This window comes from Macrotis lagotis, chromosome 2 (genome assembly GCF_037893015.1).
Source record: "Macrotis lagotis isolate mMagLag1 chromosome 2, bilby.v1.9.chrom.fasta, whole genome shotgun sequence".
Lineage (NCBI taxonomy): Eukaryota > Metazoa > Chordata > Mammalia > Peramelemorphia > Peramelidae > Macrotis > Macrotis lagotis.
The window spans coordinates 226,129,525-226,148,854 of NC_133659.1; the positions used below are offsets into that span (position 1 = coordinate 226,129,525).

Here is a 19,330-nt window from a genome sequence, read left to right on the forward strand (position 1 = left end):
TCCTGGAAAGGGCATTGGATCTGTAATTTAATTTGCAAATTAATTCTCAGATGAGAAAACTCCCTCTCCTACAGTAGGTCGGCAACCTTTTCCATAACTTTTAATCTTAGAAAGTTTCCTAGAGCAGTAACACCTCAGTGACTTGACCAAAGTCATAATGATACAACCTCTGTATGTGAATTTCTGGACTCAAATGCTCTATCTAGCTATCTACTATGCCAAAGATTCCCAGCTATCTCAGATCATGGTATTCTTAGTGTTTCAGCATTTTTAATGGTACCCCTTGCCCAAAATAAATGCCAAAGAATTATTTTTATTAAATAGTTAAATACAAACAACTTAACAAATATTCATATCTTAGCAGCTATTTAAAGGAGGGATGTATAAATTGAAAGGAAAGAAATTTTATTCCATTGTTAAATGGGATTTAGGATAATTACTAATGGGATTTTTCTGTCTTTTGGACTCTGAAGTTTCTCAAACCTTAGAATTGGTTTGGTCACTACTAGCCTCATTTCTTGTTCTCTAGAATTTTTTGACTGAGTGTTGCTTTTCCTTTTTTTTTAATTACAGCAACTGATAAAAATAGGATCTAGCTTTGCAAAGATATGGCGTCACAAACCATAAAGTTCAAGAAGGTTTTTGTGTAGTCTTCAATAAATAAAAACATATTTCAAACATTGAAGAATGCCCTTAAAAGGAGTAAGTCCAGTCTAATGTTGAAACTATGAACCACCTAAAGCTAATAGAATGGTGTACAAGAGAAGAAACAGCTGTCCATTATTGCTTTTTGCCTAAAAAATATAACACATTCTGTGGTGCCCCTGTGAGTTCACTGAACCATTCTAGGGTGCCCATGGTACATAATTTTGTAACCACTATATTATGCCATACAAGCTCCTAATTTCTATATCTTTTCTGAGACCTGATAATTCCTGATGACTTCCCTTCTTTTTTAATCAAGTACTTTTTTTTTAGGTTTTTGCAAGGCAAATGGGGTTAAGTGGCTTGCCCAAGGCCACACAGCTAGGTAATTATTAAGTGTCTGAGACTGGATTTGAACCCAGGTACTCCTGACTCCAGGACCGGTGCTTTGTCCACTGCGCCACCTAGCCACCCCTATCAAGTACTTTTCAAAAATGCTTTATTTATAATGTTTATTTTTAAAATTTACTAAAACATTTATTATAAGTAATTTTTTTAATAAGACACTTGGTTTTTTTTTAAGAGAAACCATTAGAAATTATCAGGTCTCAATCTTAATGGACTTGCTCATTTCATCAGTGCAACAATCAGGGACAATGTCAGGTATCTGCAATGGAGAATGCTATCTGTATCCAAAGAAAGAACTGTGGAGTTTAAAAAAAGACCAAAGATTATTTCTTTTAATTTTTAAAAAAAAGTTAACTTATGTAATTTTGCTATCTCTTGTATTTTATTTTTTTCCTTAAGGATATGATTTCTCTCTCAACACATTCAATTTTGATCAATATATAGCATGGAAACAATGTAAAGATTATCAGAGTGCCTTCTGTGTGGGGTGGGGAGAGGGAAGCAAGATCGGGGGGGGAATTGTAAAATTCAGAAAAACAATAAAAAACTGTAAGAAAAAGAAATTATCAGGTCTCAGGAAAGAATTGACTTTAGTCAAGAAGCAATGATAAATAGAAATATATATATATAGAATCATTTTACATATATATATATATATATTATCAGGTCTCAGGAAAGAATTGACTTTAGTCAAGAAGCAATGATAAATAGAAATATATATATATATAGAATAATTTTACATATATATATATACATATTTGTGTTTAATGGTAGTCATCTCAAGGGGAGGAGAGAGGGAAAAGGAGAAAATTTACATGGTAACATCTATTTAAAGGCAATAGTAAATAGTGCATAATAGGTTTCATGAGCAATCATCTTTTTATGCTATAGAAATGTTTATATTATTTCATAAATTCAAAATAAAATGAACAAAAAATTATTTTTTTAAAAAGAGAAGCATTTCATTTAAGTCAATAAAATATATTGCATGTTTACTGCATATGCAAAGCCCATGAGATACAGTGATATATAATATATGTTTTCTGTTTTCCAGGAACTTAGAGGAGGTGTGTCCACAATGAGGGACTAAATAAGGCTATATATGAAAAATGTCATATATGTGGCAGAGTAGGGAGAGATCACTGTCACCTTTGGGAAACAAGGAAGACTTTATGGCAAATCTCAGTATCTCTTACAGTGTCATAAATTTCTTGAAGGCTGGAATCATATTAGCATTAGTTAATCATAGCATCACAGAATTTGATTCTTCAACTGGAGAGCCTTAGCAGTCATCCAGTTCCATTTATAGGTGAAAGCAAATAATCATTTGGCTTCAGGTGGGAAATCCTCTCAAAGCAGGCTATTATTCTTTTGGATAGTTCTCATTTGTTAGGAAGTTTTTCCTGATATCAAACCTAAATGGGCCTTTTTGTAACTTCCCACCCATTTTTTCTGGTTCTGCCCTCTGTGGCTAAATGCTGATTGTCCTCCTTTATATGTTCGCTTGTTTATCAATGCCTTTCTTAAACTGTGTTGTCCAGAAGTGAATCTAGTACTACAAATGAGGACTGATTAGGGCAACATCCTACCCCTTTCCTATATCTGGAAACTTTACCTCTCAGCGCATTCCAGGATGGAATGAGGATATTGGTGATGGCACCACCATCTTCCTAGTCACCCAGGTTGGTGTCATTCTTTATTCCTTTTTTCACACCCTGAACTTTCATTCAATACCTATTTATTAAGCATCTACTGTGTGCTAAATGATGCATAAAGCATTGTAGGAAAAAAAGAGACAACCCCTGCCCTCAAGAACCTTACAATCTAATGACTTGCAAAATCTTGATACTTCTATCTCAGCATCTCTTTTATACATGTCTTTCTTGACATTCACAAGTTCAAGTTCTTATCAGTTCTTTCTTAGACTCTAGCAACAGTCACATAAATGATCTTTTTGCCTCAAATTTCTCCCGTTTTCAATCCATTACGTACATAGCCACCAAGGTAATTGCATCACTATCGCAGCAAACTCTAGTGACTCTTTGGCACTTAAAACTCTTTAAGTTGGCTTCTTCTTATCTTTAAAGCCATCTAATCTATTATACCTCTTCTCAAATATTTGAAATCTAGTCATATTACCGTACTCATCTTTCCACACACATGCAAAACTCAATCTACTATCTCTATGACTTTTTTCCCAATTGTCCCTATTGTGTGGAATGCATTACTTTCTCACCTTCACCTCAGAATGCATGGCTTCCTTTAACATTAATCTCAAATCTCTGAGTTAAAACAATTGTTCTGAAAAACAAATTGGAACCAAGTAAATAAAGTGACTAAAATATCCTAGCTATTCTCCTGCGATGCCTATTACACAAGATCATTATGACAAAAAAGAAAGGATCTAAAATACTCAGAGCACCAATTTTCTTTAGTAGCAAAGAACTCGAGAAAATGATATCCATCAATTGAACAATGACTAAGCAAATTTTGGAACATAAATGTTTTGTAATAAATGACTTATATGGGGAATACATAGAAAAATAGGGAGACTTACATGAATTGATTCAAAGAAGAGTAAGCAGAACCAAGAAAACAATATACACAGTGATTACAATTATATTAATGACACCAATAACTGACATGTAATAAGAATGATAAGAATAATAATGGAATCATAAAATAATTAAGCAGAAAAATTATACAATTATAAAGAATAAGCTTGACACCTAAGAAGAAATATGAGTAGATACCCTCTCCTACCTCCTTTGCATAGAGAAATGTCAGTAGGTGGGGAGGGGCATACATCCTTAGGTATGGGACATTGAATATAATGTCAAATTCTTTCAATGTGTTAATCAATTTGGCTGATTTTTTCCTCTTCTTCTGATTGCCTTATTAAAATTCTGTTAAATTGTTTTCTGGAAAGAAATTAATATAGAAGAAATTTAAGTAATGTAAAATTAAGATATTAATAACAAATATTTTTCCAAAAAAAAAAGATTCAGTTCAAGAGACACCTTTTTATAAAAAAAAATAGTTCCTGATTCTCTCCTCCAGTTGCTAGTATACCCCCGTCTAAAACCACCTTGTATTTATTTTGTATAACATAGACATCTTATTTCTCCAATTGGAAGCTTTTTGAAGGAAGAGACTATTTAACATTTTTTCTTTGTCCCTCCAGTGCCCATAAGTGCTTGCTGATTGATCAGTGGGCAGATTCTGGCTGGGAACTGTTATACTTCAGTAGGAACTTTGGTTAGTCCTAAGGAGCTCTGGCTAATCTTTGCAGTTAAGTCAGTATGTGCTGCTGTCACATCAACAAGAATTTGTTAAACTTCTGCTATGTGCAGGTATTTTTTTTTTATTTTAAAGCTAAATACATTTCTTTACATCTTCTTGCTCAGTATTTAGAGATGCTGTATGGATTCTTTGCCCTTATGGTTCTTACACTTGTTGTAAAATAAGACTGTGAGCCTGAAGTCAGAAAGACTCAAACTGAAGTGTGGCTTCTGATATTTCATAACTGTGTGATGCTGGGCAAGCCATTTAACCCTTCTTTGCCTCAGTTTCTTCACATGTTAAAATGTAGATAATGAACCTATCTCCCAGGATTGTTGTGCAGATCAAATGAGATAAATATAAAATCAAATGAGATAATTGTAAAGTGCTTAGCACAGTGCCTGGAACAGAGTAAGCACTGTATAAATATTAGCTATTATTATAATTATTATGAATTTTAAAATCAGGAGAGTTAGAGCTGAAATCATCTGATCCAAGATTCCAGCATTCCAAAGATTTCATTCTCATGATATACAGTGTTGTGATAATTTTTAATCAAGAGAATAAGCACAGATCCAATGTACGCTACATATTCAAAAATTGAAGATGATTTTGTTCTCTTGTTTTCTTTTTTAAACACAGCATTAAATCTGAACAACAGGGAGGAAATTCTCCAGCATTTCATTTTAGCTGGTCTGCCTGTCCCCTCCAGCAGGAAAACTGCTAGATAAACCCTTAGGAGCAGTTGCTTCTGAAAACAGGTATGTTTACCTTTTAAATAATTCTTTTGCTACTATACTGAGATATTTCTCTGTATTAGGTTGACAGGTCAGATGGAATGTACCTGTTGCTTCTGGCTAAACATTCAAAGTTGAACACAATTCAGTCTCCCTGGGAGTATGAGATGGTCCATTGTACTTATTTTAAATGAGTAAAAGATTAGCAAAATCCCTGCCAATGATTTTAAACTGTCAATTAATTCATTCAGTTTATATAGTTTAAAGTGTCCATAGCTCCCACCTTCCCCACCCTAAAGTCTTTTTTTCCTTTCCCTTTGCTCAAGTGCCTAAGAGTTTTTCAACTGTCCTTACCCAATTGCTTCACTGAAATGCAAATCAGTGGGAGTATAATAGATAATTAATAGACTGATCAGCCAGCAAGGGAGGTAAGTAGATAAATAATTTTAATTATCTTTGGGTTGCCCATAAATTCCTCCACAGCCTTTTTATTAAACTCTCTGTTTACAGCAGTCATTTATATTGCATGTCATTTTGCAAATCTCTTCACTTCTTCTTAGCCTCCCCCATACCCATTTGACCCAGAGTAGAATAACTCTTCATAATAACCAGCTCCTTTATTACAAGGACCTCATCTCAGAATCAGTTAGCAAAAAGCTTTGTCAAAGAAGCTAGATTGGGTGCCTGCATAGCAGACAGCATTTTACTCACCAGAGGCCTTTGCTAAACTCCCTGAGGTGGGCAGTAGCCTATATTTAGGTTGGACTAAGAAACCTTTATTATACTTGGCACCTGTACTGTAGGTATGAGCTCATTCTATTCCCCAGAGATGGCCTTGGCCTATTATTAGCTTTAGATGAGGCTTCTTTATTGTGCAGAATGCCAAGATAGAAAGTGGGTTAATAAATATAAAAGAAAAATCTCTCAAGAAGACTTTAGGACCAAATTCTCCCAATGTCTTTAAGTGCAACGACCAGGGATACATGATCCTAATGAGCATGGGTATTGCCTTCTTTTGTTCCCAACTTTTACTTTTCTGCATAAGTCCCCAAACTACAGATTGGCTAGCTATGGAAACCACTTCCATGCTGGTGAGGCTGCTTGGTTTATTTTGTGCTGGACATTGAGGAAATGGATTATAGAAGAGACTACCACTCATCAAGAAAAGTATGACATTTCAAATGACACCCAAGTATTTTGAACCTGCATTCTAAACTTTTTGTGTCCTTTGAGGAAGATCCTTGTTGCAAGAGGCATCTTTATATCATTTAAACATTCACCTTCTAAATTCTACTATCTTCTGTTCAAAACTGTTCAAAACTTTTTTTAATCATCAGGAACAAAAATAAAGGGGTTCCAGAAGGAGCTTTGAACTAGGAAATAATCCAGGGTGTTAACTCAGACATGAAATGGAAAAGTTCTTCCTCCTGTCAACTCATAGCACATTTAAATCTAACTAGTTCATTTTATAGAAATAATTTCAGGAACATCAAATTAACACTGAAAAAGTCAGATATTCAAGCCAATCCAAGTACAGTCCCTTTCTTGGAGAGGTACTATGTCTGTGTTCCCTGCAGATCACTAGGAATGTTTGTGTTTCCCCAAAGCTCATTGATCAGATTCTTGCTGGATTCCAAATTCCAAAAACTGAAACTGGACTCAATGATGCTACTTCTACAAAACATGTGAATCTAGTGACCCCAACTTAGCTCCAACAGATGGAACCAAAATTTTAGGGTAAAAATAATCCACATATACTGTGACAATCTTGTGATACAATTAGTTCAAGTATTATTATCCCTATTTTATAAGTAAGAAATTAAGTGCATACTAGTGACAGGCATTTCGTTAAGCCCTGGGGATATAAGAAAAAAAGGATAAAAGATAGTTCCTGCTCTCACAGAGCTCACTGTCTCATTGAGGAGATAACATGTAAGCAATTATGTACAAACAAGCTATTTACAGGATCAACTGGAGACAATCAACAGCATTGAGAGGGATCAAGAAAGACTTATTGTAGAAAATGGAACTTTTAGCTGAAGGAAGACAAGGAAACCAGTAGGTAGAGACAAGGGGCGGGGGGGGGGGGGGGGGGGGGGGGGGGGGGATGTTCCAGACATAGAGGGAAGCCACTGAAAAATGTCAAAAACCTGAGATAGAATATCTTGTGTGCTTGTATAAGGAATGGCTAGTAGGCGATTGATATCACTGAATCATGATGAGGTGGCTTTGTGGATTGAGGGAGAAAGGATAAAGGAGAAGGAGGAAGTAAAGTGTAAGAAGATTGTAAAGGTAGGAGGGTCTATGAATGGCTTTGAATGACAAACAGAAAGTTTCCTCTTGGATACTAGAGGTAAAAGGTAGCCTCTGGAGTTTATTGAATAGGTGCTAGGGTGACTACATAGTCTTCTGCTTTAGGAAAATATATTTGACAGTTGAATGGAAGAAGGTCTCGAGTAGGGAGAACCTTGAGGCTAAGAGACCAATAGTCTGTTAAAATAGTCCAACTGTGAGGTAATAAGGACCTACATCATGGTGTTACCCATGTTAGAGGAGAGAAACTGAAGTTAAAAAATAATTTTAGGGTGGCTAGGTGGCACAGTGGATAGAGCACCGGCCCTGGAGTCAGGAGTACCTGAGTTCAAATCCGGCCTCAGACACTTAATAATTACCTAGCTGTGTGGCCTTGGTCAAGCCACTTAATCCCATTTGCCTTGCAAAAAAAAAAGCTAAAAAAAATAATTTTATGTTACTTTACTTGATTTTTTTCAATTTACAAAAATTTATTTTCTCTCCTACTTCCTTACCCACCCCCAACCACTGAAGGAAAAAAATAATAAAATCATTATAACAAATATCCATTGTCAAGCAAAACAAAGTTAAGGAAAATTTTATTAAAATCAAACAGAATCAAAGCTGGGTCTGGAATTCAGATCTAATTATCAATCCAGTATGCTTTCTATGGTACCCTACTGTGTACACCAATCTACCCCATTTGGGTCTTTTATAGGAGTTTTTCTTAATATTGATTAACCTGCTCACTGTTTTGGTATTTTAGTCTAGTAAGTTTCACCCAGCTCCTTGCATACTTAAAACTTTCAAGATATCCAGTTATTTGGCATTGAATGATTCTCTGATCTTTTCATTTTTAATTCATATGTCTTAGTGTTACTGTAGATGATAAGACAGACCAGGCTGTATTTTCACAGCAAGAGTGAATGAGAAATAATTTAATCTGGGGGAAATGGAAGTTTCTGTTCTGAAAGTTTCAATTGGGGGAATTAATGTCTGAAATATGACCATTAACAGCTTCCTGACCATTCAGAATTAGCACAGATCTGTTCCCCTCTTTTCTACCCTCCCCAGGGAAATAGCCGATTGTGTCAGAGGAAAAGAAAGCCTTAAAAAGTTGCAGAAAATACTGATGGGGGCATTCTTCCAAGTGAATCCTCACTCTTCTATGCTCTGGGGTATATTGGATGGGTGGCCAGAACATTCTCACTCAGTGCAGACTGAAGGGGACCTATGCTACACAGAGAGAACTTGAGACATAGGATAGAGAATGAAACTGTTTATACTGGAAAATCTCATTGTGAAAAAAAAATAGAAGAAAAACTAATGGAACTAGTGACTCGTTGCATCTCCCTTGTTTTTCTGCCATTTTCTATATTTTCTGCTTTGGTGATATTATGATACCCTCCTTCAGGCTTATCTGCTCAGAGAAAAGGTCAAAACAGAGTCTGGTCCCTCTTTCCTTTGACAAATGAATTTAGCACAATGTCATAGTAAGCACTTAAAAATGCTTGTCCCCACTTGTTCCTCTATCTGCCTGGGGCATTTCCCCAAGATCTAGGATTGTTTTGTGCCTGTGCCATATTTTGCAGTACATGTCAATGCTGCCATTATTCTAAGACACCATCAGAACACTACTTTCCAAAGGCATCTGTTGTTGGGTCCTGCCTGGGATTCTGTTCTGGATGAGGGCACAGGATGCCAGGAAGTTATCTTTCCATTAAAAATAAATTGAGGTACATAGCTCCCTGAGCCTATTTATATCTAATATATGACTACTAATAAACTGATTTTAAAAGAAAAAAGTATCTGGGTCTAGCAGATAGAGTCTCAAGGATGTCAATTATAAACCTATTTCTCCTAAGGGAATCAAATATTAAAGATAGGAATTTGCACGTTTGTAAGTCACTTACAGTAAATAACTATGACTCCTGATTGAAAATAGACTTAAAGAATGAACCCAAACTCAGGGTTTTAGCATCAGTACTAGTAGATTTATATAATATCAAATTGTAGCTGAGGACAACTAAGTGGCACAGTGGACATAGTGTCAGACTTGGAACCAGGAACATTCATCCTCCTGAGTTCATATCTCGTCTCAGATACTTACTAGCTGTGTGATCTGGGCTAAGTCATTTAACCTTATTTGCTTCAGTTTCCTCATCTATAAAATGAGCTGGAGAAGGAAATGGCAAATCACTCCAGGATCTTTGCCAAGAAAATCCCAAATGGGGTTGGGAAGAGTCAGTCATGACTGAAAAATAGCAACACAAGTTATAGCTGGTATATGTGTGATGCTTATGTATGTATATGTGTATGAGAGAGAGAAGGAAGAGGAGAAATAGGACTAGTAGAAGAAAGCTATGTTTGCTAGCATTAGGAATTTGTTTTTAGAGATGATTTTTCAGTTAACAGGGGTCCTCCTCAGACTGTACACTCTTAAATACCAATGAGATTGTCATTGCTATATAGCTACCCCAGAAACCTTGTTCATAGAACTATAGGATATCACAGGAGATCCAGAAAGAACCTTAAGGATCATAGAGTTCATTCCTGCCATTGGTCTCAACCTACTTCCCCTGCATATTCACAGTTTTACAAATGAAACAGCAGAATCCTAGAAATATGAAATGATCTAGTCATATGGGCAGCAGAATTGGATTTGAATCCAAGTTTCTTGATTCACAGTCCAATGTTTTTATCACTATATTATCTATTATTTTTACATTTAAAGTGCTATTCTACAACCCCAAACTTCATCAGTTAGCAGAATTCATTGAATTAAGGCATGGGTCTAAAGGTTAAAAAATTAGTTATAGATTGAAGGATTCCTAAGGCACAGCATTTCCTTAATCACCATAAAGAACTGAAATCGGAACATGATTGACTATTGACCTACAGAGGACTAGGAAGTAGAGCTAGAAAGTCTGGCCAAAGGTTGATGCCTAGAGCATGTTGACTACTTTATTTAGCGAACATAAGAGAACATAATTGAATATGGAATATGGAGAATATGGAAAACAAATTATTTAAAGGAAAGGGATTAAACTAGAAAGCAAAGGAATATGATGCTACTGTGGTTACTAGTAATATTCTGTTCTAAGAACAAAGATTAAAGACATTAGGGATTATGAGTCTTTAAGAAAGTAACTGGTCAGTTTAAATACAGGACTCCCACACATACTGAATTAAAGACAGAAAAATTGAGATGCTTCCCTATATTTCCATAGCTCATCCTCTTTCCAGTGGGATTAAGTATAAATCCAGTTCAGACTTCTGCCATGTAGCACATTTTTGGTATAGTTCTACATTGGCCCCTTTCTAACCTGTTTCCCCATTTTAAAAAAAGTTGATTTATGAAAATAGAAATTAGAGAGTGATTATATTTTCCAAATTGGGGGAAAATTATTTCAAATATATCTTATCATATTATTAACACATTAGGGAAGCTATTTCAAGGAGGTGTTTTTATATATGCACATCTGTTTGTATATACATGTATACTTGAATATATATGACTTTTTGTAATGAAAACATATATTGCATAAAATTAGACACATATTTAAGAATTCTTTCCAGAATCCACAAAAGCTATCCTTTGATAGCTTTTCTCCTATTGTTAACTAAAAGGTAATTTTTGTTAATTTAATTAATTTCTAATTAAATTATTTATCAGTTGGCATGCTTTCTGAAATTATAGGATAAGGGAAAAGCAATTATTCCTCTCTAAAAATAAAGAGAAATAATTGCTGATGAAGGCTAGAGACAGAGGTTTCTTACTCATGTTGCTTATTCTTTAATGATGCAACCAAATCAATATTCTTAAAAAGAGAGAAAATATTCTGAGCACTTTTGAGAAAAACCAGGAAATTAGATTGGCTTAGACTTTCCATTGATGAGTGTGTACTCATCTGTGTGGCCCATTTAATATCACGATAAAAATGAACATAAAGAATATTTCTGTTTTAGATATGTCTAGCTAAAGTTCCTGATCCCTCTATAGGACTATTACTTTCTTATAATCTCTAAATAATTCTCAGACTCAAAAAAATCAGAATATTAGAAATTTAGTAGACCTTATAGATTAACTAAGACAACCCCCTTGTTTCACAGAGAAGAAAAATGAATTCTAGAAAGGGGATGTGTTCTTTGGATAACTAAAGTCAGGACTGGAACCCAGGTCTATGACTCCTAATTCATTATAGACTGCCTTAAAATAAAGTTTTCAATCATTTTTCCCACAAAAATATTATACATTATATATTCTATGCCATCATATGAAAGTGCAAAAACCCATTTGAGGGAAAACACCTTCCTGATAAATTTCTATTCTATATTGCATGTATTTCTACTTCATTTTAAAAATATTAAAAACAGAGGGTACCTGAACCCTAACCCTATCTTATTTTAAGAAACGGTAGTTTTAAAAAATAGTTTGTCAAAGAAACCATTTGCTCCTGTTGATTTACCAAAATAAATTAAAAGTATAGACATCAAAAAAGAAGCAAATTAAGCTTAACAATCTTTCCCAAAGTTTACAAAAGCAAATTCTTCTTTTTAAACAATCCTACCTTACCATAGTCATTAAATGATTTACAAAGATATGTTATGTAACCATTAAAGATTACAGATAAAACATTTAGAGACACAATATGAACTAATTTGTATTCTTTAATGTCTCCTCTGCCCATTGCAAATAGGCATACCCAGTATCAAGATTTTAGGGGCAGCTAAATGGCACAGTGGATACAGAACCAGCCCTGGAGTCAGGAGGACCTGAGTTCAAATTTGGTCTTAGACACTTGATTACCTAGTTGTGTGATGTTGGGCAAATCACTTAACCCATTGCCTCGCAAAAACCTTTTAAAAAATGTATAGATGTTTCCTGAGTTTGGGAATTGCTGGCTTAGCTTATACTTTATCTAGGTCCTTAGCTTCCTCCTTTTCCACTCTCATCCCTTTATACATACACATACATATTCATGAAATGACACCCTATATACCTTATCAAATTTGTATGACTACCTATGTTTTAAATATAGTATAGGCCAAGGAATTCTGATATTTGATGTGATGAGGGATATAAATAATCATAGACCCAGACCAGTTTAATATAAATGGTGCCATGACATGGTGGGAACTGAATTTAATTGTTCCTCAAATTCAGAAATGTTTCCACAGGCACTACATGTCTGATAGTATATCTAAGTTAATATTCCAAGTTATTTATGCTTAGATGTGTTCTTATGACTAATTGGAAAGGTTAAAAAGAAGTTAATATGGCACCCCTCAAGGTCCCCATAGGTATTGTTGAATCAGGAAAAAAGGAAATTGTACTCAAAAATAAATAAATATGTCTACTGGCTAGATGACTGGAGGTAAAGGATCCAAGTCTGAGAACACATACCAATTTTAGTCTTGGGAGAATCAGACCTTCTAAAGAAAGGTATCAGAATCTTCCTTGTTTTCTTTTGTTCTTTATGCCCCTATTCCTAGAGTCCTCCAGGAAATGATTTAAATATGAATATGTCTAGAATCTTTCCAAGAAGAGATCTAAACCATACTGATAATGCAATGGAAATCAAGTATAGGTTAGCTTTTAATTTTTTACACGTAAAAAAATGCTTAAAACAAAAAATTCATGAGTACATATTGACAGACTTAAAATAATATGGTAACCTATGACTTCTATTATATCCCTTTTTAAAATTAAATTTAGAATTAAATATTTTCACTACCTCCCATGCCTGCCAATTTCAATGAAAAAAGGTCAGAAAAATAAAATCATTGTTATGTGTGTACATATATACACATGTGTGTAATATACATATGTATATATGCATATATATATATATATATATATATATATATATATTGCAAAACAAATTCTCCCATTAGTCATAACAAAAGTAGATGTTCATCTGAACAGAGTATGTTTTTGTTATGGTTCCTTTGGAATAGTGGTTGGTCATTGCAGTGATCATTCTTCCAAATTTGTTGGTCTTTACAATATTGTTACTATAAAAATTCTTCTTGTTCTTGTTCTGCTCACTTCGCTCTGAGTCAGTGCATGCAAATCATCACAGGTTTCTCTGATTTCATTTCACTTTATTATTTCTTATAGCACAATTGTATTGCATATATTCATAATCCTTTAAAAAGGACTACTAGGAATATTTTTTTGTACATATGTGTCCTTTCTCAGCTTTTTAAAAATTTCTTTGAGGTATTTACCTAGCTGTAATATCTTTGTATCAGTATACTCTCTGGTTTAGTAACCTTTTGGATAAACTTCCAAATTACTTTAGAGATTAACTAGATCAAGTCATAGGTTCAGTAGCAGTGCAATAATGTACCTGTTTTATCATAGCTTTTCCAACCTTTTTCATTTTCTTTTTTTTGTCAACTTTGCAATCTGATAGGTGTAAGTTAGAAACTCAAAGTTATTTTAACTTTAATTTTTCTAATTTTTAATGATTTGGAACATTTTTTATAAAGTTATGAATAGTTTGCGTTGCTTCCTCAGAAAATTGCATAGCCATATTCTTTTCCTATTCCTATCTTTTGACCATATGCCAATGAATTTCATATTTTGGAAATGAGGCCTTTTTCACAGAAAGTCAATGGGAAGATTTTTCTCCCAGTTATCTATTTCTCTATACTGAGTATATTTCTTTTTTAAGGACCATGCCTAAACCCAAATCACTACAGCTCTCTTTGAGTGGTCAACAATAGAGCACTATGCCATGATTTGGGCTTAGAGTAAATGAAAATAGCAATTGTTTTTTGGCTAGAAGCCCTGAATGTCTTCCTGTCCCAGACTTATTTTTTTAACTAAGTAAAAAACAATTTTTGCCTCAATTCTTTTTTACCTACCACTAATCACCAATAGGCATTGCCTCAGTCAAATTGAGGCCTTAGCTTAAAAAGACAAAGTCTCCCACTTTGCCTTCTCTAGGCATCTCCAGTTGTCCTGATTCATATGTGACCACTGGACCCTGATAACTCTGGAGGAGAAAACAGGGCTGGTAATATTGCAGAACTCTCTCTCACTTAAATCCAATTCACTTGCATGTCAAGGCATCACCTCTCTAATGTTATGGTCCTCTTTAAGAATGAGGAACAAACAACAACATTTCTACACCAATTTTAGGTGCAATGATTTTTGATTGTGCAAAAAAAAAATCATGTAATTAAATTGTCTTTTATTCTTCGTGAAAATTCCTATTCCTTTGTTTAATCATGAGCTCTTCCCCTAAACATAGGTCTAAAAACTAATTTTATTCCTTGCTTCTCTTATAATATCACCTTTTATTGTCTAAGTAGCATGTGTTTGAAGCTTCTCTTCATATATGCTATGAATTTTGATCCACACCTAGTTTTAGCCAAACTGTTTTCCAGTTTCCCACTAGTTTTTATTGAATAATAATTTTTGATCTCAATTGGTAGGGTCTTTGGGTTCATCAGATACTAGATTCCTTTGCTTCCATACCCTATATGCTTAATGTGCTTCATCAATCATCCTCTTTTTTGCTAACTAGTACCAATATTCTTATGATTACTGTTTTGTAGTAAAGTCTGAAATCTTATACTGCTAGGTTTCATTTCTTCCCATTATTTCTCTTGAGATTATTGACCTTTTGCTTCTCTAGATGAATTTGGCTATTATTTTTTAGTTCTATAAGTAATCCCTTGATAATTTAATTGTTGTGGCATGTAATTGTTATGAATAAGTAATTTAATTTGGATGATATTGTCATTTTTAATATATTAACTCATCCTACCATCAACAATTATTATTTATTCCAATTATTTAGGTTTATATTCATGAACTGAGGCTTCATATAACAGAATTATCTGAGGAGAGACAGTAAAATGAGGCCTATTCTTTTGATAAAGATATGACTGTTCATTTCTCCAAGAAACTAAAAACAAAAGCAAACAAACTTCAAACTTCAAAGGCCCCCAGTTGTGGACCACAGGTCAGAGTTACTATATTTCCATCTGGGGCTTCACGAGACTTAGCTCCCAGCTAAAGAAAAAAAAGAGCAAAACAATACAAAACCTCAAACTCATTTTGGAAGCTATCATCATGCAGGAAATAAATTGTCAAATTGCCTTCTTTTCAAAAAGGATGAAAAATTATAACACCTAAATGCATCATATTTTTTGAAATTTTTCTTCATCTGTTGAGGCCCCTTTGCTCAAGTTCATTTCATCTCCTGAGTTGCAGGTGACTTTAATTGGTAAATCCCAATCATTAAATGTTTACTATAATTATGAATTATATTATAATATAATAATAACATCCTTGAGATGTTACAAAGTAACATAATCTAATCCATTGTGTAACTCAGAAAGTGACTTAAATTCCACTAAAATAACAAATAAATTGCCTACTACGTGTAAAACCCTGTGCCAGGTGTTCAGTATACTAAAGTAAAGAAATATGAATATGGAATTGAGAGAAAATAAGATAAGGCAAAGAGGAATGGTCAACAGAGCAGCATGTGAGATAGAGAACATCCAAATAACTATATACATACACACTATGTGAAAGGAAGAAAAGGGAAGGGAATAAGATTAGAGAGAGAGAGAAGAGGAGATTATGGGTAGTACTAGAGAGAGTACTAGTACTAGTACTTGGAGAACATGAGAGGACAGCAGATCAAGGGTACATGTAGAGGGGTTTCCTATGTTTAATTCTTCCCAAATCCTTCCTTTTGATCAGGCTATACTTCTCCCTTGATATACTTTATGAATGCTTATTCAAAATAAACTTCTCCAGTAACATTTTTTCCTCTACCTTTTGACCCTCTAATCAGCATTGCTGAAGTTATCACCCCAATCACTCATCACCCCATTCATCTCCTGTCTTTCCTCTGCTAGCAAGGTCAATGTTGCTTAGTTTCAGGCAGTAATGCATGGTACCCATGAAACATTTCTCTTGCCCACATTAAGAACTTCTGTTCTCCTCTTCATTTGTTTAGTTTTTGGAGCCATTTCATTTTATCACATGTCTAGGGCAGCACATAAGAACAGTTATGAGCAAGGTTTCAGTGCCTTATGGCATTCATTCTTGTTCTGTTTTACTAGGTAGGGATTTTACTCATTGGATGAGAATTGGATATTAAAATAATGGTTTATATTATTTCAGTAGTCATCTCTTTGTTCTCCCCCTTGCAGTCTCTCTCCTCTTCAATCCATCCTTCTAATTATTTTACTAATGCCTGAGTTTGATCTTATCACTCTCCAGTTTAAAAAATCAGTACCTCCTTGTTACTTGTAGGACAAAGTACATTTTTTTTGACCTAGCATTCAATATTTTCCATAATCTGCCTCCAGTCTACCTTTCCAATCTGATTTTCTGCCATGCCACCTCTTTCAATTTACGCTCTAGGCAAACTCAACTACTCTTGTTTCTTTCTTTTTCTTCTATGCTCCACTTCTTTCATGAATTTGTATATGTGCAGCACACACACACACACACACACACACACACACACACACACACACATCCATCATTTCATCTCCCTAGAATGAATTGTTTCCCATATTTCTTTCTATTCAGATCCATCTTCTCCCTCAAGATCCAGCTTAAGTGTAACCTTCCCTTTGAAAGATGCAATCTGTGATCAGTCTTCTTGTTTCTCGCATGCTGCTCTGTTGACCTTTCCTCTTTGCCTTAACTTATTTTTCTCAATTCCATATTCATATGTCTTTACTTTAGTATACTGAATACCTGGCACAGGGTTTTTACACATAGTAGGCACTTTATTTGTTATTTTAGTGGAATTTAAGTCACTTTCTGAGCTATACAATGGATTAGATTATGTTACATTGTTGCCTTTAATTGCTTTAGAAACCTATTAAATTACTGAAAACTTCTCAATTTGTCATGTGATAAACTTTATTGATATTGTTGATAATTCTATAAGAATTTTGAAATATTCTACTATTTCAAATTTTAATCCATTTATACTTTCTAATTCTTGTGATTTGGACCTGTACTCACTTATGAAACCTTCATATGGGAATCACCCAAAGTACCAGAAATCATTTTTAGATCTTTTACCATTTTGTGGATTCAGTAGTGGCAAGCAACCTATCAGTAATCCCTCTGTCTTGTAACATACTCAGCCCATTTTCCTTTCTGATTATACATGTTATCTTTGATGATGAGATTCTTGAAGACTATGCCAATATAGTACAAGCTCTGGCAGATTTTACCAGTTTGGACAAGCTGTAAGCATGGGCCCAATGACAAACTATTCTGACTGTGTGTGGCCCAGCATAGCAAAGTAGGGAGAGTCATTTACCAGCAGGTTGTTCCCCTTGGAAATGAATTGCTTGGCCAAACAAACCTATGGAATGAAATGATAAAACATGAATATCAATTCTACAATTTTCATCATCTGCTTTTTATCACTTGGTGTTATACTGCCAAGGTAGCAAAATTCTTTGGAATTTGAGTTTCTGCTGTGTGCTGCCAGTGAGAATCTTGGGCTTTACAGTGTTTGCTTCAGACAAGATGGTCTATGATCAATGTTTTCTGAAAGCTATTTGTTAACCTTTAACAGCCTGGTGACTCAGCAAAACTGTAATACATTTTTCTAGCTTCTTGAGTTTTGAGTTCTCAGCATTGAAAAGTTACCTTATCAAATCCCTGTCACAAATTATTACCTGTTCTCAAATACACACTCTGCATGTTGTAAACCAATCATTATTGCTATTTTGTTCATTGTATAGCAGATGAATGTGACTCTTCTTCATGGTAGAACAAAAGGTCTTCCAAAAGGCCTTAGTGCATTCAAAGCTCCCTCTGCTTTTGAATCACTCTGCTTGCCTTCATGATCTACCTTGTTCTCTTTTAAATATCTAGAAGGTATCCCCAGACCATGAAAGAATCGCTGTAATTTTTTTGTTTTGTTATATTTCTAATAATAATAATAATAATAATAATAAAGCATTCTATAAATGAATCAAGGCTTAAAAAACTTTCTTCCCAATAGCTTCTAAGGTGCCAGGTGAACCACACTGTATATATGAGGAAAGTGTTGCTCTGAGAGGTTTATGTGCTTGTCTGTGATCACACAGTAAGCATAGTAGGGTAGGAATTGAAACCATATCTCCTGATTCCACTATATTGCTTCAACTGTTAGAGCAATTTATATAGGAAATCAAGTGACTAAAATGTCAAGGTCCAAGGTGGACCTGGATTATGCTATCCCATGCTAATATTTGTCATATTATCTTGAGGCTTAAATATTATACTTACTGACAAATATAAATGTTGCCTTTCTATGGGAGAGTCTGGGAATCATTTGATGAATATTCAGATACTTAGTGAATGGGAATGCAAAGAAAACTCTACAGAACTACAGAAGCAAAGACAATGTCTAACTGGGAGATTAAGTTTGGGTTTTATTTTTTAAATGAAAAAAGGAAATAAAGCAATAAAATTTTTCAAGAATGGAAAACATCTGGAGATAACCAGGAGAATGTAATGGGGGACAAAAAGGAATGGACCTTAATGGGAGGATTAACTGTGACTTTTATGTTTAGGAAACTGAAAGGGGAAGACACATGTCTGATGTTCTCATATCTTCTCAATCTGGATTGAGAAGCAAAATACTCTCTAACAAATTTCCCTATTAAATTTGTAGAGAGTACTTAATCTGAAGTCAAAAGACAAAGTTTTAAATTTTGATTTTGCCACTTGCTAACATTCTTACCTTAGCTAAATCCCTTAAACTATCTGGGCTTGAGTTTTCTCACTCTAAAGTAAAAGAAATTAGAGAAGTGACTGACATTTTAGTTTAAAAGAACAAGCATTTCTTCAATCCTGAGAGTGATTATAAACTATGAGATCTTTGCTCTAGAAGATGAATTTGCATCATACCTTGGAGTTTACATAAGTTCTTCAAGAAAGCATATTTAAAGAAAATAGGGACTATATGAGCTGA

The 19,330-nt window shown here is 34.4% G+C and overlaps 1 long non-coding RNA gene across 2 annotated transcripts in view; it reads left to right on the forward strand.

Annotated features, from left to right (window-relative positions):
• The window catches only part of LOC141511468 (uncharacterized), a 436,160-nt gene extending 431,070 nt beyond the window's left edge, over positions 1 to 5,090 (forward strand). For both annotated transcript variants that reach the window (XR_012475340.1, XR_012475341.1), the window contains exon 4: positions 4,978 to 5,090. This is a non-coding gene — a long non-coding RNA (uncharacterized LOC141511468). The remainder of the gene's footprint in view (positions 1 to 4,977) is intronic.
• The last annotated feature ends 14,240 nt before the right edge of the window (positions 5,091 to 19,330 follow it).